This window comes from Rhinatrema bivittatum, chromosome 6 (assembly GCF_901001135.1).
Source record: "Rhinatrema bivittatum chromosome 6, aRhiBiv1.1, whole genome shotgun sequence".
NCBI classification, from domain to species: domain Eukaryota; kingdom Metazoa; phylum Chordata; class Amphibia; order Gymnophiona; family Rhinatrematidae; genus Rhinatrema; species Rhinatrema bivittatum.
The window spans coordinates 296,577,921-296,605,806 of NC_042620.1; the positions used below are offsets into that span (position 1 = coordinate 296,577,921).

The 27,886-nt window shown below is 48.0% G+C and overlaps 1 non-coding gene across 1 annotated transcript; it reads left to right on the forward strand.

Annotated features, from left to right (window-relative positions):
* Nucleotides 1–13,718: 13,718 nt before the first annotated feature.
* TRNAV-UAC lies at nucleotides 13,719–13,791 on the forward strand. The gene has a single exon. It is a non-coding gene; the product is annotated as a tRNA-Val (tRNA).
* The last annotated feature ends 14,095 nt before the right edge of the window (nucleotides 13,792–27,886 follow it).

Sequence of the window (27,886 nt, forward strand, 5' to 3'; positions counted from 1 at the left end):
CCTGCAGCGGCTGGAGCCGCTGCCGTCATCGGGGCCTGCATCCAGGCCCAGCCCTGCTGCTTCTGACGTCGACGTTGGTGCAGGACCGCTGTCCATGGTCCTGCACAGCTTCCTGCTTCCTTCTAGGCGCACGGCCGCGCATCTCTGCTACATTTAAAGGGCCCACGGCAGGATATGCCCTGGGCCCCACCTAGTGACTATTTCCTGTAGCAGCCCTATAAAAGGGCTGTCTTTGCATTATGTCCTGGCCTTGCATCAGAGTGTCTTCAGCCCTGGAGGCTCCTGCCTGCCAGCGCTCCGACAGGTCCTTTGTCTTCTCCATGGAGCTCCTCGTCTAGTCATCTTGTCTTGTCATGTCTTCTTTGCCTGAGGTCCCCGTCCAGATGTCCTGGTGTCTCGTCATTGACGTCCCGCTTCCTGATATTCCTGGTTCCTTGGTGTCCTTGTTCCAGTGCTCTGGAGCCTTCTGTTCTGCCGGCCATGGATCTCCAGGTGACGCTGCTCCATCTTGGGAGATGCCGGCAGTGGACTCTGTCCTGTGCTCCTGAGCCGTCCTGTCCTTCCAGCCGTTGTGGTACTCCGGATGACATCGGCTTCGTCGTCGAAGTCCCACGTTGACTGGATCCTCTCTCCTGCGCTCGTCCCGCTCTCCTCGTGGTCTGTGACCAGCCCCCTCGGGCTGTGTAGGGTGCGCAGTGGGACAGGGTGGTCCGCGACCAGCCCATTGGGTCCGCCCGTGAAGGTGGGCTGAGTAGGGCGCCGAGAGACAGTGCCAATGTCTTCCTTCCCAGCTTCTCATCTTGTCTGGACTTCTCCAAGTTCCTCGTCTTGTCTCTGATGCCGTTGCAACAGCCTTGGTGTCATGTCTTCGTGTCAAGGTCTCCGTCTGCCCTCATCCTCAGGTCGGCCTGCTGCTCCATGCCGTACCCAGCGGCAGGTCCGAAAGGGCTCGGAACAGTCAGAGGACCGTTCACCTACCAACATCATCTTGCTGTTGGCGCTGGGAGCTTGCAGGTCCGGCAGAGGGTAAGACCGTGTCTCTGCCATCCTGGGACACGTCGCCAACCCTCGCTTTGGTCCTGGATCCGCCTGGGGCCGGGCTGAGGCCCAAGGGCACACGAAAACACCCTCACACAACAGTGCTGATGGGTTTCGCTTATGGACTTGGCCTTAGAAGCAATCCTGAGCTTTTTCAATTATGTTTGCGTATCAGCACCCCAGACCGTAAAAATCAGGGCCCGTGATGGTGGTGGTCTGAATCCAATTCCTCTTCCAGCCCCCCCCCCCCCCCCCCCCCCCCCGCCATCAAAGCAGAGAGCAATGTTGTAGCTGCGTAAATGCGTGGAATGGCCTCCCGGAGAATGTGATGAAGCAAAGGCAAAGACAGTAATGAAACTGAAGAAAAGCATTGGATAAGCAGAGAGGATCCTTACCTGCAGAGGGGAAGTGAGACGTCAGCTGGGGTTTATGGCATTGCAGCAGGGCATTAATTAGGCAGACTACATGGGCCCAACATGCTCCTTATCTGTTGTCATGTTCCGTGTTTCTGTTTCTATAAACTGGCACAGTGGTTTGCAAAAGAATAACCTGGAAGCACTTGCAGATTAGCCTGATAATGTGGTTGTTTAAAAAGGGGGGCCAGGTACAATATTGCTTTTTATTATGATTGTGACTGAGAGCAGTGCATCTTACCCTGCAACATAAGGCCTCACAGGGATCATTCAGGGAAATCCAGTTGGGAAGCGAGGCTAGAAAGCGGTGCACAAGGGCCTCTGCTCGTATCCTCAGTGCAGCAGCTGATGTGACTTTGGGTCACTTCGGGGAGGGGGGGGGGGGAGGTTATGATGTTCGAGAGCTGGCAAACATCTGTGCATCGGCCAGTCTTAAAAGTTGTGCTTCCTCCTAGAGAAAGAACTGAAATGGTAAGCGTTTGGTCGGTGACTCTTGGGCTGCGCTGAAGCAGATCCTCTGCACTAGATGCATTGTCGGAAAATCCCCGAGGGGCATTAGTTTTGCAGCTTGTGCAGTTATTAAAATGTGTGGCTTGAGTTTGCACTGGGTCTTGAGGTTTTTTTTTTGGGGTTTTTTTTCCCCTCAGAGCCTGAACAGGGAATGACTGGAATCAGCTGAGCCAGAGGAATCAACCACTGTAGCTGAATTATTAAACTTAATTATCTGTACCAAACAGGCCAACATCTGCAAGCTCCTAAAAGCTAGATTTGGTGCGAGAAGGTTGGAGGTGGCTTTACCCTTTCATCAATGTGCACGGGAGGGGAGTGTGTGGTAGCAGGAAGACAGTGCATAATGGTTATATTTTTGGGGCTAAATATAAAAGAGGGAAGTTCTCTCAAGGAAGAAGAAATGGAAATTCGACTGCATGCTTAAAAATCAAATTCTGTCTCTTCAAACGCTGTACAGAAAGACGCTTACGTGCAAATGGCTCCATGAAATGAATCACTCCGGCAATCGCCCAGGACTGAAAAAAAAAACACCTGCATTTGGCGTTTAGAAATAATTATTTGCCTTTGCAAACCCGAGCTCCAGGAGCGTTAACAATTCAGGTGCCGCGTTTCCCTGTCCCAGAGGGGCTCACAGTCTAAGCTGGCTCCAGAGGCCATGGAGGGGGTCGGGACGTTGCCCATGAATTCCCCGGGGACGCCTCCTGCCTTCTCAATACCATTTTTAGAAAGGAAAAGTCAGGTTGATAGAAAGGCCCCTTTCTTTTGAGGGCCAAATTCAGGCCTAGGCCCGCGCCTCGGGTGCCAAATTCGGCAACTTAAACAGGGATTCCCTCTGCTGCTCTCTGAGGGCCTAAATCTCCCACCCCCCCCGGGCCCTCTGCCCGTGGGCGTTATAATCTGAAATCCGGCCCCGTTACTGAGAACAGAACAGCAAAGTCCCTCGCCCTATGGGGCACTCTAGGGAAAAGATCTGACAAACACCATTTACTGCCTCTAGTGATGTCCCCGCAGAGACAAATGACTTTAGCCACCTGAGATGTCCAAATGCCAGGGCGGCAGCCCCTGCTGTGACGCCCAGCTCAGCGCTTTGAAGCTTAGCCTAACACATTTGCCGTCTGTGCTCCAGTGGTTCTCCTAGAAGTCTGAGTGTGTGGTAAGAACTGACCAGAGTTAAGGGGAGGGGCTGTTGATGCCAAATTTATGGGACTGCAAGGGTTACCGAGGCCTGTTGGTAGGAAAGATACCCAAACGACTCGCAGAACTGCTAAAAAAAAAAAAAAAAAAAAATTTGGAACAGACACACAGAAAAATAAATCATGAGATTGCAATAAAAACCCCTCCACAGGATTCATTTTCACTGTGAACAGAACACATGCAAACATCTGATTTCTTCTCACCGATATCACACCAGCTTTCTCTGCAACACACACACTTTATGATGTCTGTCCCATGTTCCAATTCCTTACTCTTAAAACGATAACATTTCCTTCACCCTCATTCTTGCCCTGACCTGTACATCGGTTTACAACATTTCTCTTTTCCTCTCTCTCGCTCATTTTCTGCCATCACCAAATCTCTGTACCTCCTCACCCCGCCTCTCCCCTTTTCTCCATTTCACCATCTCTCTCTCTCTACGAAAGGTGCCCGCTTGGCTCTAAGTCATCAGGACAAGGTGAGCCGGTGTTGCTCTCTTCGTTTCAAAGCTTTTTCACCCCCAAGAACCTCCCTGAAGGCTTTGAAACAGGCGCTGAAAAGTCAGGACTGACTCACCTGTAATTTGTTTTCTTTCTACCTCATTCTAATTCTTCCCCGAGAACTTACTCCTCCCTCCTTTTCTTACTCCTCCAATCCACCTCACCCCAATACCCTTCCAACCTTCCTCAGGACCCTTACATTTCAATCCCCCATGAATTCCCTACTGCATCTCACTCAGGCCTCTCTCCTACTCCCACGCAGCTCCCATCACCTTGCGGCATTGTGAACATAAGAAATGCCCTTCTGGGTCAGACCAAAGCTCCTTGAAGCCCGGCGACCTGTGTCCGATGGTGGCTACTGCAGGTCACAAGTACCTAGCAGGATTCCAACAAATAGGTCCAATGCTTCTGGCTCATATCCAGAGACAAGCAATGGCTTTCCCAAGTTCTCATGAATTCCATCCGCCGTTTAATGGCCCAGTCCCTTCAGCCTCGCAAGGCCCAGTCCCTTCAGCCGCAATCGGCTTGTGATCTAACTACTTTGAATAATTTAGTGTCATCTGTAAATCTGATCACCTCACTCGACACTCTCTTTTCCAGATCTGTTGTCTGTCCTAAAGGAGATGAGATAGCCAGCTCGGGATCTATCCACAGCCCCCCCAGTTTCCTGCAGCAACTCAGGGGTAGATTCTGCAGCAAAGGTTAGAAAATTCTGCAGCAGTTTCAGAAACTCTGCAGCACATTTGCATATTAAGTTATGTACATTTTATTTTACTATGTAAAAATATAGCCATTTTCAGTTCTTTCTTATGTGCCTGGGCAACTCATCTATCTTCTGAGATCCCCCCCTCTCCCTCCCTCCCCCCCCTCCTGCTGCTCCTCCCTCCTACACCAGTCTGGGCCGTCAGGAGAAGAGCAGTGGTACCTCAGGCTGCCTCCTCCTCCTCCGCTACCTGGCACGTGAAATTGTAGTACCACATGGCTCAAAGTGCCAGTCGGCCCCAAACAGCAGAGAAGGATGTGGGCTGCGCCACCTCTCCACTCACTTCCTTCTTCCTACTGGCTAAATAAGTGTGTGTGTGGGGGAGAGGGGGGGGAGAGGACGTGTGCACAATTACCCCACCCCGCCAGTTACTGCCCCGACACCGCTCATGCTTTCTTACCCTGGGGGATTGTGCAATTCCATGGCAAGGGCAGGTTTTGCGGCCCTTGCCATAGCATCACAAAAGACCAGGAGCCTTGGATATATCCCAGTGCATCTATGGATCTATAATTCATATTTCTCGTGATAACAGCAGAACTGCGAACACATGGATGCCAAAGGAGAAAAAGAAAACTGACTCAGCCTGACCCCTTTGCCACAGAGCTATCTAATCATTTTAAGCAGTTATGTTATAGCTGCCTATGGCTGACAGGAACCTAAAGGAACATCTCCAAAATCCAGATCACTGAAGAAAGCCAGAGCCCATCCTCTGCAGGCATTAACCCAGCATCCAAATAAAGCAGGCAAAGCTGCACTTCATCTGTAAGGAAAGAGGTTTTAATGCACAGAAGGCTTCCTAGCTTTCTTTGGCATGACTATCTCCAGTCTGTGTGGAAAAATATTAGGAGAAAGCTCTTAATTAAAAAAAAATAATAATTAAAATTCTGTAGATGTGCTATAACATTTTTAAAAATTATTTAAGAACATAAGAAAATGCCATACTGGGTAAGACCAAGGGTCCATTAAGCCCAGCATCCTGTTTCCAACAGTGGCCAGTCCAAGTCACACGTGCCTGGCAAGTACCCAAACAGATAGATCACAAGCTACTCTTGCTTATTAATTACCATCATAGCAGTTTATGGGTTTTTCCTCTAGGATCTTGTCCAAACCTTTTTTTAAACCCAGTTACACTAACTGCTGTAACCAAATCCTCTGGCAATGAATTCCAAAGCTTAACTATGCGCTGAGTGAAAAAGAATTTTCTTCAATTTGATTTAAATGAGCTACTTGCTAACTTCATGGAGTACCCCCTAGTCCTTCTATTACCTGAGAGTAAATAACCGATTTACATTAACCTTTTCATGATTTTGTAGACCTCTATCATATCCCACCTCAGTCTTCTGTTCTCCAAACTGAACAGCCCTAACTTCCTTAGCCTTACCTCATAGGGGAGCCGTTCCATGTCACTTATTCTGATTGCCCTTCTCTGCACTTTCTGCAGTGCAAATATATCTTTTTTGAGATGTGGTGACCAGAACTGCACACAGTATTCAAGATACGGTCTCACCATGGAGCAGTACAGAGGCATTATGATATCCTCAGTTTTATTTTCCATTCCCTTCTTAATAATTCCTAACATTCTGTTTGCTTTTTTGATCACCACAGCACACTGAGACAACAGTTTCAATGTATTCTCCACTGACGCCTAGATCTCTATCTTAGGAGTTACCACCCAGGAGTTACCTGGGTGGTAACTCCTAAGATAGAACCTAACATTGTGTAACTACAGCAAAAGTTATTTTTCCCTATATGCATCACTTTGGACTTGTCCACGTTAAATTTCATCTGCCATTTGGAAGCCCAATTGTCCAGTCTTAAAATTCTAAACTCTGAACATTGGCACTTATCTGGTTAAAACAACCAGACAAGTTGCTTCGCCCTGATGCACCCACTGCGCCCCCAAGATATCTGGCTATCTACTTAGCTGGATAAATACGTATCTGGTTAAGTGGTGGCTACTGAACATAAGGGATCAATGCAAGGAAGAACACAAAAGTTCAGCAATGTCCATAGGAGTTCAAATATAAGATTATTATATTGTGTACAAGTAAGCAAAGAGTTCCGTGGTCAGCATCAAGCCCAAAAGGTTATGTCAATAGATTCATGGTCTCCTGCCACGGGCCATGTTTCAAAGAGACTGCGTCAGGAGGGAACCCACAAGTTCATTGTTGATCTTTTGTGTCCTTCCTCATTGCATTGATCCCTTATCTTTGATGGTTGGGCTTTCGCCTATTTTCTCTTTGCTTATGGCCACTGAACATAGCCATTATTCAGGGGCTGCTACTTAGCCGGATAAGTTCCTATTTATCTAGCCAAGTAGCGCTAAATATCAGCCTCATAAAGTCTATTTTATTTTTATTTTCTGTTGTCTATAAACAATACTCAATCCAGTGAGCTATACCTAAAATTAAATTTTTCAGTCAATGTACTATTGGACATTATTAATATGGCATTGTTCCTAATTGAACCAAACTGAAGAAAATGTGTATTGATACCCACGTTTTCTCACATGACTTAATTGTGGGTTTGGTAAAACTTCTCATGTTTATGTCATCAAACGCCGAAGTTAAAATTCAAGTTAATGACATCTATGTATGTATATCTTTTCATAAGAACATAAGAAATTGCCATATTGGGTCAGACCAAGGGTCCATCAAGCCCAGCATCCTGTTTCCAACAGTGGCCAATCCAGGGCCCACCCCCCCTCCATACCTCCCATAACACCATCCATCTCTCCCCTTCAAGACTTCCTGACCCCACCTACAACACTTACATAGCACAGTCCTACCCCTCCCCTACCCGAAATGCCACCATGCTATCCCTTGAACTCTTATATCTTCACAAATATCACTATGGCATCCGTAGTAGCAATGCGATGCAATGAAAAAAATCGGTTTTCCTACGTTACTCCATACCAGCCAAGAGAAACAACTTTGACTTTCCCCTACTAGATAAACATAAGTTATAGCTTGTTCTAATCTATGTACAGGTACAAGATATACCACTACCTAATGACTGGAGATTCGCCCCACTTAGTGGCAAGTTTCTCCAGTTCACTTCCGAATAGGAGGGAACCCTTAAAGGGCATCTTTGTGAGGTCTGCTTTAGAAGTTGCGTCCGCTGACCAGAAATCTAAGGTCAGCAAACAAAGCTCTCCTGACTATACCATCAGTCAAGACGGCAAGACTAACACAAGTAAGAGAGAGGGCGCTATCATTGGCAGGACCCATTCTATGGAACTCCATGCCCTTGGATTTAAGGTTACAAAGAGACAGCAAAACCTTTAGAAAAAGTTTAAAAACCTGGCTATTTAAACAAGCTTTCCAAAAAGAGAAGGGAGAATAGAAGCCAGGGATGGGCAAAGCACGAACAATTAAACAACCATACACACTGCAGAAATTCCAGTATATACATATGTATTATGTATATACTGGAAAAAAAGCCCCAGTATGTTCATATGTATTCTACCTCTAGTTTGCTATCCTTTTACTTCCTGGCTACTCTAGCCCCCAAGTTTAATCTCCCTGTTATATGTAACTGTGCTTTGGCCTTCCTGTTATATGGTTATGTTGTTAATCCCTAAGTTCCATGTAAACCGGTTTGATATGAATCTTGTCATGAAGATCGGTATAGAAAAATGTCAAATAAATAAAATAAATAATTTCACTAAGTGTGTAGTTTTTAATATATAGCGCACCATCACTAATGGATCAGTTACATTTGTAAAATGAGTTCTGTACTTAAAACTGAGAAGGAAAGACATGGACATGATTAATCAAATTTAACAACGAACATTGATAACAAACTATGTTACCGAACCTTATGGCACCTATGTAAACGGACAAATTGTAGTATCAGTACTTTTATGTGCCTTAATGTAAACCGTTGTGACGGTCCCCACCAAACGACGGTATAGAAAAGACTTAAAATAAATAAATAAATAAAATTCGCAGCCATAGTTGCCTTCTGGCTGCCACCTCAGAGGCTACTCCTCTGGCCGAGGTACGCACCAGGTCCGAGCTTGCATCCGCCAGGAAGGCTGCAGCGGGTTCGATCGCCTCTTCGGCGTGCGCCCCTGAGCTATCTGCCTCTCTCGAGAGGAGCAGACACGAGCGAGCCACCAGAGTCCAACAGGAAGCTGTTGCATCAAAGGCTTGCTTAAGGATGGATTCCAACTGCCTATCATAAGCATCCTTCAAGGCTGCTCCTCTATGTTGCGCTGGTGCTGGACCCTTGGCCCAAGGTGGGGTTGACGCTACCCATAGGGCAAGCCCCACGGGTCCTCACTTTCGGGAGGCGGAGCTGACTAGGAGACGGAGGCCAACTGGAGCTTCGCCAATACCAGCCCTCGTTCCCCGCAGGTTGAACATTTAGGTGCCGGGGCCGGCTGGTCTTAAGCGGGCCTCCGTGCGATGACTCCCAGTAGAAGAAATGCAAGGGTTGCCGGGAACCAGCAGAGGTATCAAGGGACCGCCTTGGCCCCTTTAAAGATACGAGAGGTGCACGCGCCTAAGCCAAGGCCTGCAGAAGGCCGGACGATGGCGTCTCCCCACGGCCCATGCAGGGAGACCCGCTGGAAGCTGAGGAGGTCAGAGAAGGAGTCAGGAACAGCCGAGGAGGCAGCAGGTGCTCGGGGACGTAGGCGGCTGCCCACAGCCAAGAGTGAGGATGGTCCAGGAGCAGAGCTGAAAGGGTGACGCGGACGGGACATGCAACACTCTACAGGGATAGTTGTTCACTTCGAGACGGCGCAGACCAGGGTGACCACTTTCAGGAATCGCAGGTGTTCCCTGATCGCTGGGTCCAAAGGAGGTCAGGCCTCCAAGGCCTGACCTCCTTTAAAATTTGCCTCCGGGGCGTCCCATTCCAGGTCAACCAACTCCTGGATGGCTTCCAGCATGGGAAAATAGAAAGAGGCTTTTCGTAGAGACACCAGGATGGGGTTCTTCTTTGTTTCCAACATAGAGTCCGTGCCCGGAACTCCCAGAGTCTTCAGGGTCTGGGAGACTAAGGCCAGTAATTTATCTCTGTGGAAAAATCAAAGCAAGGTCTGGCATGGTTCCAGGTCTGGAGGGATTTCCCCGTCCTCCAAAGAATCCCTGTCGTCATCTGGTGTCTGGGTCCCTGTCAGGGATACCTTTGGTGATGCGAGGCATGTCCCGAGGCCTGCTGACAGGGCTGGGAGGGTGAGGCCTTCCCAGATGGGTTCCACTTGGGCAGGGACTGACCGCGCCTGAACAAAGGCTTGGAGGCCCTGGAAAAATTCCAACAAAGGCTGCTGGGTCCATATTTGGCCCAGGAGGGACCGGAGTAGGCGCCGCTGAACTGCCCTCTCCCAGGGAGGACGCAGCCCCGGAATTGCTCAAGAACGCGGAGCTGCCTCATAAGGTCGTGGCTGCCCCGTCCTCCGACTGAGATGGTCCGGACTTGGAAAAGTTCTGAGTCCAGCCCTCCATGGGCCTCCTCACAGTGCTGACACAGGAAGGATTCCAGGTCAGACTGTGCAGCCCTAATATGGCAGGCAGCGCAAAGCGAGTGTCGTCTGAGCTTCTTTGCCGCCGGGGGCCATAACCTCTGTACGTTGTGCATTTAACCAGTAGCTGCCTCTCGAGTGCGCACAAACTCGCCTCTGAGCGCGTAGAACTAAGTGGCCAGTTGTGCGCTAAGGAGTGCATGTGCTTATGCGCGCACTTACGAGCACGTTAGGCGCACAGAGGGCCGGCCCGCACCGTGCGTACCGACGAAGGGGGAAAATAGTGCCACACCAAACCACGCGCAAGACGGCGCCGCCGTGGATCACCATGTGGAGAGTCCACCAAGTGGTAAATGGGGCCTAGCCTATTGGGGGGGGGGGGGGCACTCAACCTGCTCAGAAACCCCCTACCCCTGCCCTAACGGGATCGGGAACGACGTTGGTACGCCGCACCAAGCAAGGAGACCTGAGGAAAGACTTACCGAAGCCCTTCCACATCTCTGGATCGTCGGAGTTCTTCTCTATTTACCTGAGCACAGAGTCGGTCTCCAGCTGCGAGGGGAGAGGGCTTAGGCAGTCACCGCCGCACTTGGCTTCCTGCACCCGCTGCCTTTCAGCTGCTTCAGCAGCAAAGTCCATGCCGGGAACCGACTACCGGACCAAGGCACACCTCTGAGGATCTCAGAAATCACCTCAGGAATTCTCAGCTGGGGGAGGGATCTTTAGGTATCACTGCAAGAGAGCGGGGCTCAATCTTTCTCCCAATTTAAAGGTAAATTTAAATTTCTTCTTCAAACTAGCACTGCAATCCCACTAAACAGCACTGCTGGTGTGGGGATAGCATGTCCACATCTGCTAGGAGACGAAGACGGAGAGACAACTGAATGGCTGAGGTCACTGCAGGGTTATATCTAGGGTGACGTCAGCTTTGAAACCTCAGTCTCCATCTGCTAGCAGGGGAACACATAACCCATTGGTCGAATCCATCTGGCTACATGCTAGGAAAAATAATTTTTCTCTGATTAGTTTTAAATGTGCTACTTGCTAACTTCATGATTTTAAGACCTCTATCATATCCCCACTCAGCCGTCTCTTCTCCAAGCTGAACAGCCCTAACCTCTTTAGTTTTTCCTCATAGGGGAACTGTTCCATCCCCTTTATCAGTTTGGTCGCCCTTCTCTGTACCTTCTCCAATGCAATTATATCTTTTTTGAGATGCAGTGACCAGAATTGTACACAGTACTCAAGATGTGGTCTCACCATGGAGCGATACAGAGGCATTATGACATCCTCAGTTTTATTCACCATTCCCTTCCTAATAATTCCCAACATTCTGTTTGCTTTTTTGACTGCCACAGCACACTGAGCCGATGATTTTAAAGTATTATCCACTATGATGCCTAGATTTTTTTCCTGGGTGGTAGCTCCTAATATGAAACCTACCATCATGTAACTACAGCAAGGCTTAATTTTCCCTATATGCATCACCTTGCACTTGTCCACATTAAAAAAGGTTTTGATAATTTCTTGGAGAAGTCCATTACCTGCTATTAATCAAGTTGACTTAGGGAATGGCCTCTGCTATTACTGGCATCAGTAGCATGGGATCTACTTAGGGGCGGATTTTAAAAGGGTTATGCATGTATATTTTGCATGGGCCCGGCGACGCGCGCAAGCCCCGGGACACACCTATGTCCCGGGGCAGGACTGAGGCCTCCGGCACAGCGGCTATGCTGGGGGATCACGCGCCCGCACTTGGCCGGTGCGCGCAACCTACGCCTGCCCAGAGGCAGGCGCAACTTTTTAAATAAAGGTAGGGGGGGTGATTTAGGTAGGGCTGGGGGGGGGGGCGCGGAGGGAACGGGGAAAGCCATCAGGGCTCCCCTAGGGCTCAGCGCACGCAAGGTGCTCAAGCGTGCACCCCCTTGTGCGCGCAGACCCCGGATTTTATAACATGTGCGCGGCTGCATGCACATGCTATAAAATCGGGCGTAGCTACTAAAATCTGGCCCTTAGTGTTTGGGTACTTGCCAGGTTTCTGTGGCCTGGTTTGGCCTCTTTTGGAAACAAGATGCTGGGCTTGGTCTGAGCCAGCATGGCAATTTATGTTCTTATATTTCATCTGCCACTTGGATGCCCAGTCTTTCAGTCTTGCAAGGCCCTTCTGCAATTTATCACAATCCACTTGTGATTTAACCACTCTGAATAATTTTGTGTCATCTGCAGATTAGATTACCTTACATCCTATTGCTTTCCAGATCATTTATAAATATATTGAAAAGCACCTGTCCAAGTACAGATCCATCAGATACTCAATTATTTACCCTTTTCCACTGAGAAAATTGACCATTTAATCTTACCCTGTTTCCTGGTTTTTTTTAACCAGTTTGTAATCCACGAAAGCACACTACATCCTAACCCATGACTTTTTAGTTTTCTTAGAAGCCTCTCATGAGCGACTTTGTCAAACTCCTGGAAATTCAAATACACTATATCTACCGGTTCACCTTTATCCACGTTTATTAACTCCTTAAAAAACGTGAAGCAAGACTTCCCTTGGGTAAATCCATGCTGCTTAACCTTACCAAGCAGGTGCAATTTTTAAAACTGGTAATGTGAATTTTGTTTTATTTGAAAACCAATTTTTCCACGTTAGATAGTATTTACATCTTTCTGGAACACACATTCTGTATTAAAATGAATTAAAACTATTATAAACTACAAACTACTGCTAGAAGAGATAACTAAGCCGAATAAATTAGGCGAGGAAATGAGAAAGCTTGGAAAACAAATCAGATTAGCTCATCTGATCAGAGATGTGCAAAAATACTATACAAAAAGGGTAAATCTCCAAGCGACAGAGCCTAATGTCTCTTGAACCAGGTGAAGACCACATATCTCCAGACATTCCATCATTTTTATGGCTAAAAGAAATGTTTGCAGAACTGAGACCACGCCGAGTGGGATACAAGATCATGATAAGGGAAGTGACAAAGGGCAAGAAGCAAAAAAAAAAAAAAAAATCACGCTTGAAGAACTGCAGTTTTCCCCCTGCTATTCTTAACTGTTCCTGCTTTAAAGCTGTCAAGATTCTGTTATCCTCCAGGGCAGTTGGACATTTTTGGGTGGTCGTTCGTTCCCTCTGGGACCCGCTGCATTTCCGTCTTCCTACAGGGCTCACCACAACCGTCTCTAGATTCAGATTCACGAAACTGTGTTGGCATGAATATTTGTGCATGCGTTGCCAAAGTAGCATATAAATTGCTTAAAAAAAAAAAAAACACAAGACAAAAAATACATAGTAGCGACATTAATAAAATACATTTAACATGGTCTCCAAATCGACAAGGAAGGGCTGCACTTTTATCAGAATACCCTTTCTTTGGTGCCATGCTGCGTTTCCGTCCGGTATCTCTCCTACTCCTCCATACCGGTGGCGCATTGGCGGACAGGGGTCCCTCTTCCGCCGGAGCAGCCCCTGCATTTCTCCTCTGTTAAACGCGCAGCCCAAACCAAGCCCCGCTCTGGCCCTCGGATAGTACTGCACCCTGCGCGCGAGCGAGGGGGCGGCGCAGGCTGAATCCGGAAGGAGAAAGCCAGGGAGGGGCGGCCTGGGACCGACCCTGAGCTACGCTGCACGGCACAAACACGTGGCTCCGAAGGGACGGGAAGAGGAGAAGGAGGGGCCAGGCGGGCAGCGCCCAGGGTGGGGTTCCGGTCGCGAGATGCCTATAGGGCGGGACGAAAGGTCGGAATAAGAATCTGCGTCTTACAAGTCCGCTCTGCAACGGCTATAGGGAACACTAGGGGATGGGCTTGCACTGTACGGTTCCATAGTGTAGCGGTTATCACGTCTGCTTTACACGCAGAAGGTCCTGGGTTCGAGCCCCAGTGGAACCATTTTATTTTGCCACGGTTTTGAATTAAAGAAATAAAATATCATCATATTTTCATTCATTTCTTATTGGCCTTTATTTACAAAACAAGACAGATGTGCTTGAAAGAATGTTTACTTAGTCTATCGGGAGTAAAACTGAAAGGATATGTGTATAACATTTGGAAACTCACCAGCTCATTAGAAAAAAATACGTGCAGAAGGAGTTGCAGTCAATTTTTGCAGGTCGGGCTGTCCTTTGAGTGCACTGTGCTGTTATTTTTAATTGGCTGTCTTAAATTAAAAGATGAAACAGACTCGAGAACATTATCAGCCTAATAAATTCCCTCAGAGCCGTCCAAGCCCTCACATGCTCGTGACCTTGCATATTTTAGATGCACTGGGGGAATGTGTGTGTACACTAACTAGCGCACAGAGCCGGGGATGATCTGCCTCTGGCACCAGGGTAATCTGCTTCATGATGTCAGATTTGCTTCTGAGATGCTGGTTTTCCCAGTTATGGCATCACTCAACCCAGGGCTTTTGCAAAGCATGGGCAAGAAGGGTGACAGTCGTGGGCATTTATTTATTTATTTTATTTATTTGCAATTTTTGTATACTGACATTCGTTAGGATAACATCACATCGGTTTCCATGTAACATAAAGTAGCCAATTGGGCTTTACAAAGAACGGATAGGCGAACTGGGTAGCAGGGAAGGTGGGGGGGGGGGAGAAAACAGGGGTAAAACTGTACAAATTAACAAGCGATATAAAATGGATAGGTATATGCAATGAAAACATTATATACAGGTGAACTTATTTACAGAAATAATCAGGGAGGGGCTTTACGAGGTGGGTAGAGCGGTTAAATACTTGGTGGGCGAGGGGAGGAGGGGGGATCAAGGGTGTGCTTAGGGGGAGGTGAGAAGGAGTGGGCATCAAATTAAGAGGGGGGGGGAGTGGGAAGGAGAGGGCAGGGAAGCAATACTACCCATTTGAGTCAGTTTCTGAGTCTGCAAACATGGGAGACCCAAAGGGAAGGGAGGGGCTGGGAGGGGGGCAGACGTTGGAAGCAATTTTTGCATGGGGTGCTGTTTTGCAGACCTGAATGTGTCAAAAGATCGGTGCCAGGTACACGCTTAAGGCAATCTGCTGCCGGAGGCAAGGGGTGAGATTGCTGCCCCCCCCCCCCCCACTCCCCCAATCATTGAGAGGCCAAGGGGAGTCCTCTTGGAGTCTGGCCCTTTCCGTGATTTGAAATGCTGCAGGGGGGGGGGGGGAAGCAGGGAGCGCCAGATAATATTTCTAGGAAGCTGGCAATTTTGCCACACTACCAGGAACTCTATGACTTGCCTTCCACGTTTCCCCAGCATTTGCCGCCCCTGGAGAAATGGGAGTTAGGTGAATGGTGGGGGTCTATGTGTGGTGGACTCTCTTCTGGTCAGTGCAAGGGTATTAGGCACCCTATGTGAACTTTAGATCCTTGTGCCCCTCCCCCCCCCTTACCAGCACTCACCATACACAGTTAAAAACTGTGCATTTATAATAACAGATTTTACATGAGAAAGGACATTCATAGTTTTCTAAGGTAAAAATGTTGCAACAACATGTATATTATTTTCACATGCACTGCTGTGGTGTCAACCAGAAAGCCCAGCAAAAAAGACACTTGGAATCACTTGGCTCTTAGAAAGACATGAGTAATCTGTATTATAATTACAATATAGTAAACCTCCCATACCAAATCAGCACTATATGCCAACACTCAATTAGTAACAACCCTACCTATGAAAAGACAACACTGCAAATATTACACCAGGCCCTAAAACACCAATACACCTCCTATTAGGAAAACAGAACATGCCAGGCTGGTATAGATCACCACATTAAATAGGTAAAAGGAGAGGTAGGTGAATCACACAAAGTCCAAAGAAACTCCCCTTACAAGTCTCTTAAGGTCAACTTTACACTTCTTGCTGAAAAACAGTTCTTTTAAAGGAGGAAAAGACCTCAGAATCCAGCAAGAACATTTTTTTGTAATTTGTAAATTGCTATGGATATTTTAATCACGGGTCTAAAAAACCTCCAAAACCAACCTATATTTTATTACCGCAAAAGTTATTTTGAATGTTTTATATCAAATTAATGAAGAATTTGTCTTGTAATGACTTCATCAATGAAAATGCAATGTTCAGTATTAAACCACCATGCTGCTGCCGATGCCCAGCGTTTTGCAATGCTGCTGATCAGGGCGACATGCCTATATGGCAGATTCTACAAAAATAAAAGTAATTAATAATTTATAAAAAATATTATATGAACAAAATTGCAGTATATACTCACTATATAAGAATTTTAGCATTAGTCTTTTCTGGAGCCATACTCTCTCTTGTAATAGTGTTTTATTCTGAAAAATGCTAACACATACACACTGTGTTTTTATAGCCACTATAGATCACTACACAGAAACTACATGCCAGCAGAATGCTTCACTTAGGTCACACATGCAGACACAAGATATAGAATAAAGGACCATAAAGTATAAACAGGAATGTGCAGACTAAAACTGAACTGGAAACCACAAGAAACCAGATTCTGTATGTAGTGCAACAATGGAAAATCAAAAACATCATCATTCCTCATAAATAAAAAAATATAACACATCAATCACAATAGTAAAACTATACTAACGGAAATAATATGTATTTTAAAACTGCTGATTAAAAGATTATTGAATAATTAAACTCAAGAAAACTTTTAAAACATTCTCAAAAACCAATAAAATATTTCAAAACAATAGACATATCAAATAACATCCAACAATTAAAACTAATCAGAATAAAAAAGATCTGAGATCTGTTGATTTTTAGTAACCCTGATTATCCTGGATTGGGGAAGTTGGGGGGGGGGGGGGGGGGAGCTACACAAACGTTTTCCTCTCTCTCACACATACACACTACACACTCCCTCTCTTATATACACACCCTTACTCACACATGCACACAGGCTCTCACACTCATCCTCTCTCTCTCTCTCTCTCACACACACACGCACACACGTTGTCATATACAAAGGCTCTCTTGCTTTCACACACCCTGGCAGTCTCTCTCATTTTCACATACAGACTCTCACAGACACATGCAGATTCTCTTTCTCTCTCATATATAAGTAGTCTCTCACACATGCACAGGCTCTCTTTCTCTCATACATACACAGTCTCTCAGACATACGCATACACTCTCACTCTCTTACACACATGCAGGCTCTCTCTCTCTCTCATGCACACATGGAGGCTGTCTCACACACACAGACACACACACATGCAGGCTGTCTCATACATACACACAGGTGCCCTCTCTCACACACACAAGCATACACACCTACAGCTTTCAGGTCTCCCCCTTTCTTCTGGGCCTTGTCTTTGCTGCTGTTGGACGGCAGCGCTGCTCCTCACTGCCGGGAGGTAAAAGGAGTCCACTGCTACTGCGCGGCTCCTGCAAAGCTGGGCAGGGGTGTAGGTTCACGTGGCCTTGCAGGCCTCTCTCCTGGCCTTGGCAGGATGTCTTTGCCACGGTCCCGCAGGTTTCTTTTCGGGCTGCAGCAGCACCTCTTCTTCTTTTTGGCTGAGAAGTTAAAAAAAAAAAAAAAGAAAAACCACGTGACAGGACTGACCGACTCACCAGGGGAAGCCTGATCCCCCGAGAGGACAATCTGCCCCTGGCAGGAGACCAGAATGGGTCAGGGCATAGCAGTTGGTATATATCTTGCACTCCTCCTTCCTTCCCCTGTCCCCCATGCAAATACAAGCCAGCAGGAGGTGAAGGAGTGTGATGGTGCCTTAGGCCCTCATGGCAGAGGAGGAGGGGGTCAATGTGGCTCGAGACATCATCAGTTCCTTTCTCCTATTGCTGACCAATTGGTATGGAAATAGAAGGAATCGTGGAGAAAAGTTAAGATTCAGGTTGATTCAGCAGGGGACAAGAGAGCTAGAGAGTAAGACTCGGCAGGGATTGGAGGAGGGGGGTGAGAACTGGCAAAGAGGAGAATTGATGCAGGGGACAGGTGGTGCGTGTGTGAGGAAGGAATAGGTAATAGAGGTCGGGCAAGTGTGTGCAGGGCCATCGCTTTCATTAGGCGAACTAGGCGGTCGCCTAGAGCGCCAAGATTTTGGGGGTGGCAAGATCCTGCCAGTGCTGGTGCCACTGCTGCCAGCAGTTAAGTTGGGAGAGGGAGGTTCAATGTCCAAAGGTTTGCCTAGGGTGCCACATATGCTTGCACCAGGCCTGGATGTGTGGTGGGAGAAGGGGATTGATGCAGGGGAGGGGCCCTGAGAGCGAGGAGACTAGAATGGGATCTGTTTGTGCAGGAGAGAAAGGGGATCCAGCTGGTGTGTGTGTGTGTGTGTGTGTGAGTGCATGAGAGGGGATCGGCCTTAGGTAGGGAGGGGGAATAAGAGAGGGAATTCTTCATCCCCCTCCAATCCCAAATCCTCCTTCCCTTCTCTCTCCTCTGCCAACTCTAATCCTCCCCTCCATTTTCAGTCCTTCCTTTCTCCCTTCCCCCATCTCTGAGATCCCCTTCCCTGCACCAACCACTAAAATCCCCTTTTCCCAGCTAAATAAAATGTACATAGAATAAAATGTACATTATTTCAGAGGCAAATGTGCCAGAGAAATGCCTCAGAATTTCTGAAATGTTTCTGCAGAATTCCCCAACTTTTACCACAGAATCTGCTCCTGAGCTGTTACAGGAAAATGGGACCAGGCTGTCCAGGTTTGCTGTTTTAATTACTATGCTACACTGTTTTCCAGTTAATAGTTCTTGATCCTTGAAGAGCAGGTAGAAGAATAAAAAAAAAAATATTCCTTTTTTACTTTTTTTAATAGCTTATTTCCTAAATACTGCAATGCATTGTACAAGGCCCTCCACGAACTGCAGTTAATTTAAAACTCCGCTGCATGGCTGATAAAAGGATGCAAAAAGGCACAACTACATCATCCCTGTCCTATAAAAAACTATACTGGTTACCAAAACCATGCAGAACAAAATTCTATCTATTGTTAATGATGTTCAAAGTGCTACGAGGCGATTATCCACATACTTAATATCTAGATCACTACGATCCCCACTTGGATCCATTTATTTATTTATTTGTTTATTTTTAACTTTTATATACCGATCTTCTTGTATAGAATACAAATCAAACCAGTTTACAGTGGAACAAATAACTTTGCATGAGAGCGTTACATAGAACCTTAAACATATAATAACTTTAAATAAAAACATTCAATGGATTTGAATAAATAACATTAAAATAGGAGGGGCATTGGATGCACCAAGGATGATCCAAATTGGTGCATGAGGTACGAAAGACTTAATAAATGAGATACAGAGTTAACTTGATACAATATACCACGCTTGCTGGGTGCCATGAAACAGTTACGGTGAATTGGTATGGCTACCCGGGCGGTTCTGGGAACGCTGATTTAAATAGCCACGTTTTGAGGTTTTTTTTGAAGGAAATTGGGCAGGGGTCTAGTCGCAGTTCAGGTGGGAGAGAGTTCCATTGCGTGGGGCCTGCCGTGGATAGGGCTCTGTTCCTTAGAGATGATTTTGCTTGGGGGGCGTGTAGAGTACCTTGGTAGGCTCTTCTAATCGGTCTGACCGAGGTGTGAGGGCGCAGCTGAATGGGGAGATCAATAGGGGAGAGTTTGTGTATGGTTTTGTGCAAAATGGTCAGAACTTTATAAAGAATTCTGAAATTGATAGGGAGCCAGTGGAGGTTGTAGAGGATGGGCGTGATGTGGTCGTTCTTTTTTGAATTCGTCAGGATCCTGGCGGCCGAGTTCTGTAACATCTGCAGGGGCTTGATGGTGTTGGCGGGAAGGCCCAGGAGCAGGGAGCTACAGTAGTCGATTTTTGTGAGGATGATTGATTGTAGTACCAATCGGAAATCTTGAGAATGTAGAAGGGGTTTCATCTTTTTTAGGACTTGAAGAAGCATTCCTTAGTAGTGTTGTTAACAAATCTTTTAGGTTGAGCTGGTTGTCCAGGAGCACACCCAGATCTCTTACGTAAGATGAGGTTATGTTGTTGTCCGGTGAAGTGGAAGGCGATTTAAGGAGAGAGTGGCTGTCCCCCTGAGAGATGAAGAGGATTTCCGTTTTGTCCTTGTTGATCCATAACAGGAAACAGGTGGGCACCTGGGCCCAGGCCATTGCTGCCCACAGGCAGAAAGAAGATCCCAACGGTTGCAGCGGTTTGGTGCTGCCAAATTACGACGTGCCCACAGAGTTCTCACCGCTTGTAGGCAGGATAAAGGCCCTGCGGCTCTGTGGGAAGGTGATGTGCCAGCAGGGATCCCACCCCCTAAGAGCAGGAAGAGGACCCATGGAATTTATGCAGCCGGCGAGTGGATGGGGTGTGAGGGAAGGGTAAGGAAGGCGTAAGAGAGAGGAGGGGGTGAGTGAGTGAGAGGAATGGGAGGAAGGAGAGGGGAGGGGTGAGTGAGAAAGCGGGAATGAGATGGGATGGAGGAAAGGCGAAGGGGTGAATAAGTGGGAGGGAAAGGAATAAGAGGGAGGGAAGAGAAAGGGGTGGGAGAATGGAAGGGAAAGGAAGCAGGGTGAGTGAGAATGGATACGAGAGAAGGAAATGGAAGGGGGTGTGAGAGAGAGAGGGAAGGGGGGTTGTTAATGAGGGGAGGAAAAGGAAGGAGTGCAACTGAGAGGGAAGGGAAGGGGAGAGGGATGGAGTGAGCTGAAAGAGAGAGCAAGATGGAAAGTGTGGGAAGGCAGAGAAGGAGCAACATTGCTTGTGGGGGTAAGTGTGAGTGGGAGAGAGTGCAGGGCCAGTGGAAGCACTAGGCACTAGGCAGCCGCCTATAGCACCACAGTTTTGGGCGTGGTGCAGCAGTGGGCAAAACTGCACCAACTGTGCTGCCTTATTCTTCCCTCCTGCATGGGCCCAGAAGTAGTACTGTTATGTGGGCTTGCATGGGTAGGAAGAAGGAGGTGCAGTTTCCACATCAGGAAGAAGTGGGAGCAGAGTCGGCCCGTGCCGCGGGAGGAAAGAGGAGAAGTCCTGTTGGCTGTGTGGACTGAAGGTGGAGGCTGCTGCCGCTTGGGTATTCTGTAGGGGGAGAAGAGTGAGCATGCGTGCGAACAAGCAAGTATGTGAGAATGAACATGTGGAGCCTGACCTGTTTTGTTATGCTAATAGGATATGTATTGGTGTTTTAGGGCCTGGTGTAATATTTGCGGTGCTGCATTTTCATGGGTAGGGCTCTTGCTGTTTGAGTCCTGGCAGTTAGTGCTGTTTCGTATGGGAGGGTTACTATATTGCAATTGAAGTTCACAGGGCTTAATTTGTATTGTGGAATGAGGGTGGGTTGGAGGGATGGAGAGAGCGAGGCCGAGGACGGGTATGAATTGTGTGAGAGGGTGGGGTCGGGGGCGGATATGATTTTTCTCTTGCCTCCAAACACACAATCTCTCTCTTACCCACATCCGAGTGAGCACACTTTTCACACTCCATTTCTATACGGGGCAGCCATAACTGATTTACACCCCAAGTTCTTCTACTTCTGCGTCATCAGGTCCAGGAAGAAGCGAGCAGAATACCCGTTCTCGGTCATTCTGCCAGAAATCAAGCCCTGGGTGTGACCCAGCCTGTCAATGCTACTTTTGACCTGGTCATCTTCTAGAGGGCTTTCGATTGTTGGGTCCTCCCCTTGCTTTATCCCCCACCTCTTTGTGGGAGGTGTCTGAGGGATACAAATGTCCCCCAGGTGGGTAGTCCAGATGGTGTTAATGGTCATTGCCTCTCATCAAGAGAAGAGTTTTGAGGGTGGATGGCTTTGCTGTCTCCGAGCTGAATCAGTGTCCGAGGGAAGGGAAGGGATAACCCACACCCAGGTAAATGGAAGGGTTGGGTTCCACATCTCTTTTGCCTTTGTTCATGGTCAACAGCTGGGGTGAAGATGTTTTCGATCTTGGGCATTGCTGAGAAAGGTTTTAGATTTATCTTTTTTGTAAGGTTAGTTTTGAACATGGGTTTTTGTCACCCTTTTCTAGCCTTTGTTTGAGACTACCCTACCCTCCAAGGGAAGGGATCATGGAAGTGGATGCTGGTGCAGGGGCAAAGAAGAACATTTAGGAGGAGAGTCATGGATAAAGAGACAACGTTTTTTCCAACTTTGATTTTCCTGATTCTATTCCTCATTTTCTCCATATTGGCTTGGATTTTATTTTTAAACTCAAGTATATGTTTTATTTTGAACACCATTACTGGACTCCTGATTTTTTTTGCTCATCTTTTGGACATTGAGACACTAAGTGGAACGTGTGGGTTGCCCTGGAGGACTCCCCTGCCCAGGGATTAGAAACTGTGGAGTGAGAGCTAAACAGAGTATCCGTGACTGCACTCAGAGCTCAGGGGGTTATCCTCCCCCTCACCAGATGGACCCCAGCATTGTAACTCCCTGGTTCCAGCCAGCGAGCTAACAGACACATAAAAGGGCTGAATTAACACAAGTTTGAAAGTTGTGAACAGCGATTCCAATCATCAAGGCCAGGGATGAAGCCTTAATTATTGGTACTGCTGCTCAAAACTTTCAGACTTGTGCTAATTTAATTCTTTTCTTTTGTGTGGGCCTGTTCTTTGCTCTGCAGTGTCTGCTTCAGGCTCACACCCCTTCCCCTCCTCTCCCTGCAGAACAGGAGCGGAAGGGCTGGATTAGGGCAGAGAGTGGTTGTTCTGTGCTCCAGACTCATCCCCTTTCCCCTTCTTCTGCTATGGCAGGCTGCAGTGCCTGGGCGGTGGTGGGGGGCGGGAGCACAACATCCTTACTGCTCTGTCTCTTAAGTCTGAGAAGAGGTAGCGGAACTGCATTCCAGGCTGTTCCTCCCACAAATTAAGTCCTGGTAGTTCAGTTTACTCAGGCTTTCTGAGGGCCAAGCCCAAACCCAACACACAATGGGGCAGATTTTCAAAGGGATACGCGCGTAACTCCCGAAAAGCTGCCCCTTCCACCCCCTGCGCGCGCCGAGCCTATGTTGCATAGGCTCGGCGGCACGAGCAAGCCCTGGGACGCGCGTAAGTCCGGGGCTTTCCTGGGGAGGAGTGTCGGGACGCGTGGCCACGGCCTCCGAACCAGCCCCAGGACCGGAACATGGTGCGCCGGCAGGCGTAACTTTTGAAATAAAGGTGTGTGGTGGGGGGGGGGGGGGGGGAGGAATTAGTTAGGGCAGGGGGGGGCGGGTTAGTTAGGGGAAGGAAAGGGAAGGTGGGGGGCCCCGGAAAGAAAGTTCCCTCTGAGGCCGCTCCGATTCTGAGCGGCCTTGGAGGGAATGGAGTCAGGCCTTGCGGCTCTGGTGCGCGCAGGCTGCCGATTTGCGCAGCCTTGCGCGCGCCGACCCCGGATTTTAAAAGATACGCATGGCTACGCGCGTATCTATTAAAATCCGGCGTACTCGTTTGCGCCGGGTGCGCGAACAAAAGTAAGCGCGTGCGTACTTTTTTAAAATCTGCCCCAAAAGGCCTAATACCATAGGGTTCCAGGTGTCTTTTTTGCAGGGTTTCCTCATTGCACCACAGCAGGGTATGTAAATATAATTATACATATTGTTGTGATAATTTACTGTCCTTTGATTGTCTTTTTCATGTAAAATCTGTCATAAAATGCATACTTTTTATTGTGGGTGTTGAGGGCAGGTAGTACGTGCAAGGCTGTAAGATTCACCTAGGGCAAACAAATACATGGTGCGCTGGCCGGCCGCGGGATCTGTGCTCGGCCTTCCTTTCCCTTTTTCTGCCGCCGTCTCCGGAGCAGAACCGGCTCCTCCGCAATGTGGAGGGAGTGGCTCCCACACTGCTTCCCTCTCAGCGGTCCTGAGATGCTGGGGATGCCGTGCCTCGAGGCAGACATGCCGCTGCTGGCTGCTTCCTCCTCTGAGGCCTCTAGGCTTGCGTGTGCTTCCTGGTGGGATTTAAAGGGGCCATGGCACGCAGAAGCTACCGGCCCGACCTGCGGACCTCATCATCCAGGAACTATTTAAGGCAAGCTCTGGCAGTCAGAGCTTGCCTTTGCAACAAGTTATCTCGTTCCTTGTTGCCTCCCGGGCTTCCTAGCTCCAGTGCCTTCTCACTGACTTCGCTTGATCTCTACCTGGTACCGACCTCTGCCTGATTCTGACCATGCTGACCTCTCCAAGCCTGACCTCCACCTGCCTATGCTGATCTCTCCAAGCCTGACCTCCACCTGCCTGACTATGCTGATCTCTCCCCCAAGCCTGACCTTCGCCTGCCTGACCACTCCGTCATCTACCTGCCTGACCACTCCGTCATCTACCATAAACTTATACTCATCTTTACCTGCTGAGGACTATCGTCTTTACCTGCTGAGTATTATCATATCATTACCCTTGCACTACTGTGTCCTTATTTATTTATTCTCTTGGTTACTCACTACCGTTTCATTTTATTATCATATCTTTCCAGGCACTACTGTGTCTTATTTATTCCCTTGATCACTTATTTTAAACCGTCTCTTATTTATGTACCATCACATGTATCCACATAGGCTTATTTATTTACTCTACTATACTTTTTTCATTAATTGGAAGAAATGTATATATTGCATTGTTCATTTTCCCCCTATTCCAGCTCCAAGTTAATTTTCTCCCTGTTTTTATTGTAACTTTCTCACACACGGTATTGATACACTGTATTTAAAGTTTCACAGTTTATTGGGAATATACGTTACGCTATGCTGTACACAACATTGTTAATTGTAAACCGGGTTGATGTGATATCTGTCATGAAACTCGGTATAACAAAAATAATAAATAAATAAATAAATAAAAATCTCTCTGGGAGACCTCCAGAGGCCCACCTAAGTCCAGCGGTCCGGGTACCCCAGGGCTCAACCTGAAGAAACCCGGACTGTTATTGGCGAAGCTCCAGCTTGCCTCTGTCTCCTTGTGTGCGCCGCCTCCTGGTAGCAGGCGCTCTCTGGGTCTGACCAGAGGGCTGTTCCAACTCTGCGCCAGGCCAAGGGTCCACCTCCAGCTCAACAACACACTTGCACCAGCACACACAAACCCTCACCATTCACCCATCTCCCACTTCCCAGGGGGGCAAATGCTGGGGAAAACATATTAGGGTGAGCCTGATGTTCTTTTTAAACAGGCAAGTGATGCCCAAGCATCTAGGACTGTTTCTGTATATTTAGGCCATATATTTTTGTTCTCTGATTACATCTTTTGGTACTTGATGGTGTTCTTTCTCTCCATACATAGCACAGTTACAATCACTTAGTAACAGACACTTTCCCCCCTTTATATTTACTGAAATTTTCAAATATAACAAGAAGATGTACAGAAAGAAACTGAGAGCTTTGGCAAACAAAAATGCATATACAGATAAACTATTCATAATCAAACAAGAAAAGTAGTCATTAGCTAAAAAAACCTCCTCATATTTAGAAGGAAATACAGGGAGAACATGAGATTAATAAGAGCAAACATTTTTTAAAGGAAAAAAAAGAGAAGAATAATATAAAGTCAGCATTCAAATAAAATTAATGCTAATATAATATATGGAGTTAATTAGACAGAATTAGTGTGGGAATCAAGGTAAGATCTCAAATGCACAAGATCAAAGTATACAAACTTAGAACCCAAATGAATCGGAGGCTTCAAGATGGCCGCCGAGTAGGAGCGCTGCAAGAAGTCTCCCGCTGCATTTTTTCCTGTTTTGAAGTTTCTTCACAAAATATAATGCCTCATACAAAAAGAAAGGCGAGATTAAGAGGAGTGACATCAAGCTCACCCTCTTTAGATACCTCGAGGGATTTTTCGCAGATAATCCGACATCAACGCTGGGAGGAATGGTCGCTGAAGGGACGGTGGAAGAAGCGAATACCATCCCCTCTGACCCTGACATCATGCTGAGCCCCAGCGTGCCGAATAGGCCTGTCCCTCCTGGCCATGAAAATACGGTTGGTCCGATACAGGTGATGGCAAAGATCCCCCCCGGTGATGAGTCTGGGAATTCAGAGGTAAAGTGACGGGTAATGACCCCGGAGATCTTGGATATTCGAGCAGCTGACAGGATGAGGCCCGGGAGAGGAGAGGGAAAAGTAGACTGAGCCCTCTCTGAAGCGGTGGGCCTAACCAAAGCAATGCCTTCTGTGCAAGGTACAGTGTTGGGTACAGGCACTGGTGTGGGCGTAGGTGGGGGTCAGCCATATGCTCTGGAGTCTGGACTTAAATTGCAATGTCCAGAAGTTATGACCTTGGAAGGAATATAGACAGTCTTAAAATCCATTGAATCATCTATAGTTTCTTGTCCCAAGTGTCTTTGGATACAAAAAAACAAGTATTAGCCAATAGAAACATGATAGCAATGCAGCCCCTCCCTCAACAGGAATGGTTGTTCATTTTGAGACGGCACAGACCATGGCGTCCACTTTCAGAAAACGCGGGCGTTCTTTGATCGCTGGTTCCAGAGGGTATAAGGCGTCCAAGGCCCGACCCCCTTTAAAGCTGGCCTCCAGGGCATCCCACTCCAGGTCAATCAGTTCCTGGATGGCTTCCATCATTGGGAAGTAGCACGAGGCTTTACGAAGGGACACCAAGATGGGGTTCTTCTTTTGTTCCACCATAGGGTCCGAGTCTTCAGAGTCCTGGGAAACAAGGGCTGGTAATTCATCCCTGTGGAAGAAGCGAAGCATGGTTCTGTATAGTTCCAGGCCTGGAGGGATTTCTCCTTCTTCCAGGGAGCCGCCATCATCATCTGAGGTGTCCGAGTCCCTCTCAGGGAAATTCTTGGTTAGGTGAGGCATGTCTCGAGGCATTCGAGTAGGGCGGGAGGATCTTGTGCGTCCGGCAAAGACTGAGCCCGTGACGCAGCAGGGGCTGATTGCGCCTGAACGAAGGCTTGCAGCCCTTGGAAAATTTCTAAACAGGAGAAGATCCCTGGGTCCATGTTAATCCCAGGGGGAGCCGGAGTAGTGGCCCCTAAGATGTCCTCTTGTGGAGAAGCCATCTCGGAGTTGCATAGATCTGGGGTGCTATCGTATGAGTAGTTCCGGACTCATCCCCAGACAATGAGGGACAAGGCTTTGGTTCCCCCTGGGCTTCTTCGCAATGCTGACACAGGCAGGACTCCAGTTCAGGCTGCGCGGCTCTTATGTGGCAGGCTGTGCAAAGAGAGTGCCTTCTGGCCTTCTTGGACGCCGGTGCCATTGCCTCTTTGTCTGGGTGCACAGGTAATGAGCTTCAATGCGCGCGTGTAGTTTATGCGCGGTGTGCGCTCAGTTGTGCACGCAGCTCAGTTGTCTGCGCGGTTATGCTCGTCTGTATTGGAGGCGCACAAGTTAGTCGCATCGGCCGTCTGGCCTGCCCCACGCGTACCGCCGGTCGAGAAGGGAAGATGGCGCCGACGCCCCCCGAGGGTCTCCATGTCTGTGGACCCTTGCACCGGATCGGGGCCTAGCCCAACCAAGGCTGCTCAACCCGATCGGTGGCTCCCTTTTTACCTCGCCAGAAGAAAGGAGGAATCAGTACAGCATCCGAGCCTCGGAGACCGGAGACCTGAATTTAAAGTTTTCTGCTTACCTGGTCTTGGCGCTTACCAATCGTGTGCCGGTCTCCAGCTGCGGGGGAAGAGGGTTTTACCTTCACCGCCGTGCTCGGTGCCGCCCGCTGCCTTTCAGCCACTCTGGGGGCTAAGTCCATGCCGGGAACTGGCTACTGGCCCAAGGCACACCTCTGAGGGATAATGGAAATCACCTCAGGAATTCTCAACTGGGGGGAGGGACCCTTAGGTATCCCCGCAGGGGAGCGGGGCTCGATCTTCTATAAGGTAATTTTGTCTTCTTGCTGTAATTTTCCTAACACTGTGCTAGTGTGCGGGATAGTGTCTGCATCTGCTAGGAGACGGAGAGATACTGGGGAGCTGAGATCACTGTAGGGATATATCTAAGGTGACATCAGCTTTGAAATCTGACTCTGTCTCCCATCTGCTAGCAGAAGAGCACATAACCCACTGGTCCTGAGTCCATCTGGCTACACGCTAGGAAATGAAGCAGTGTCTTATGTGGCTCTAAATCCGGG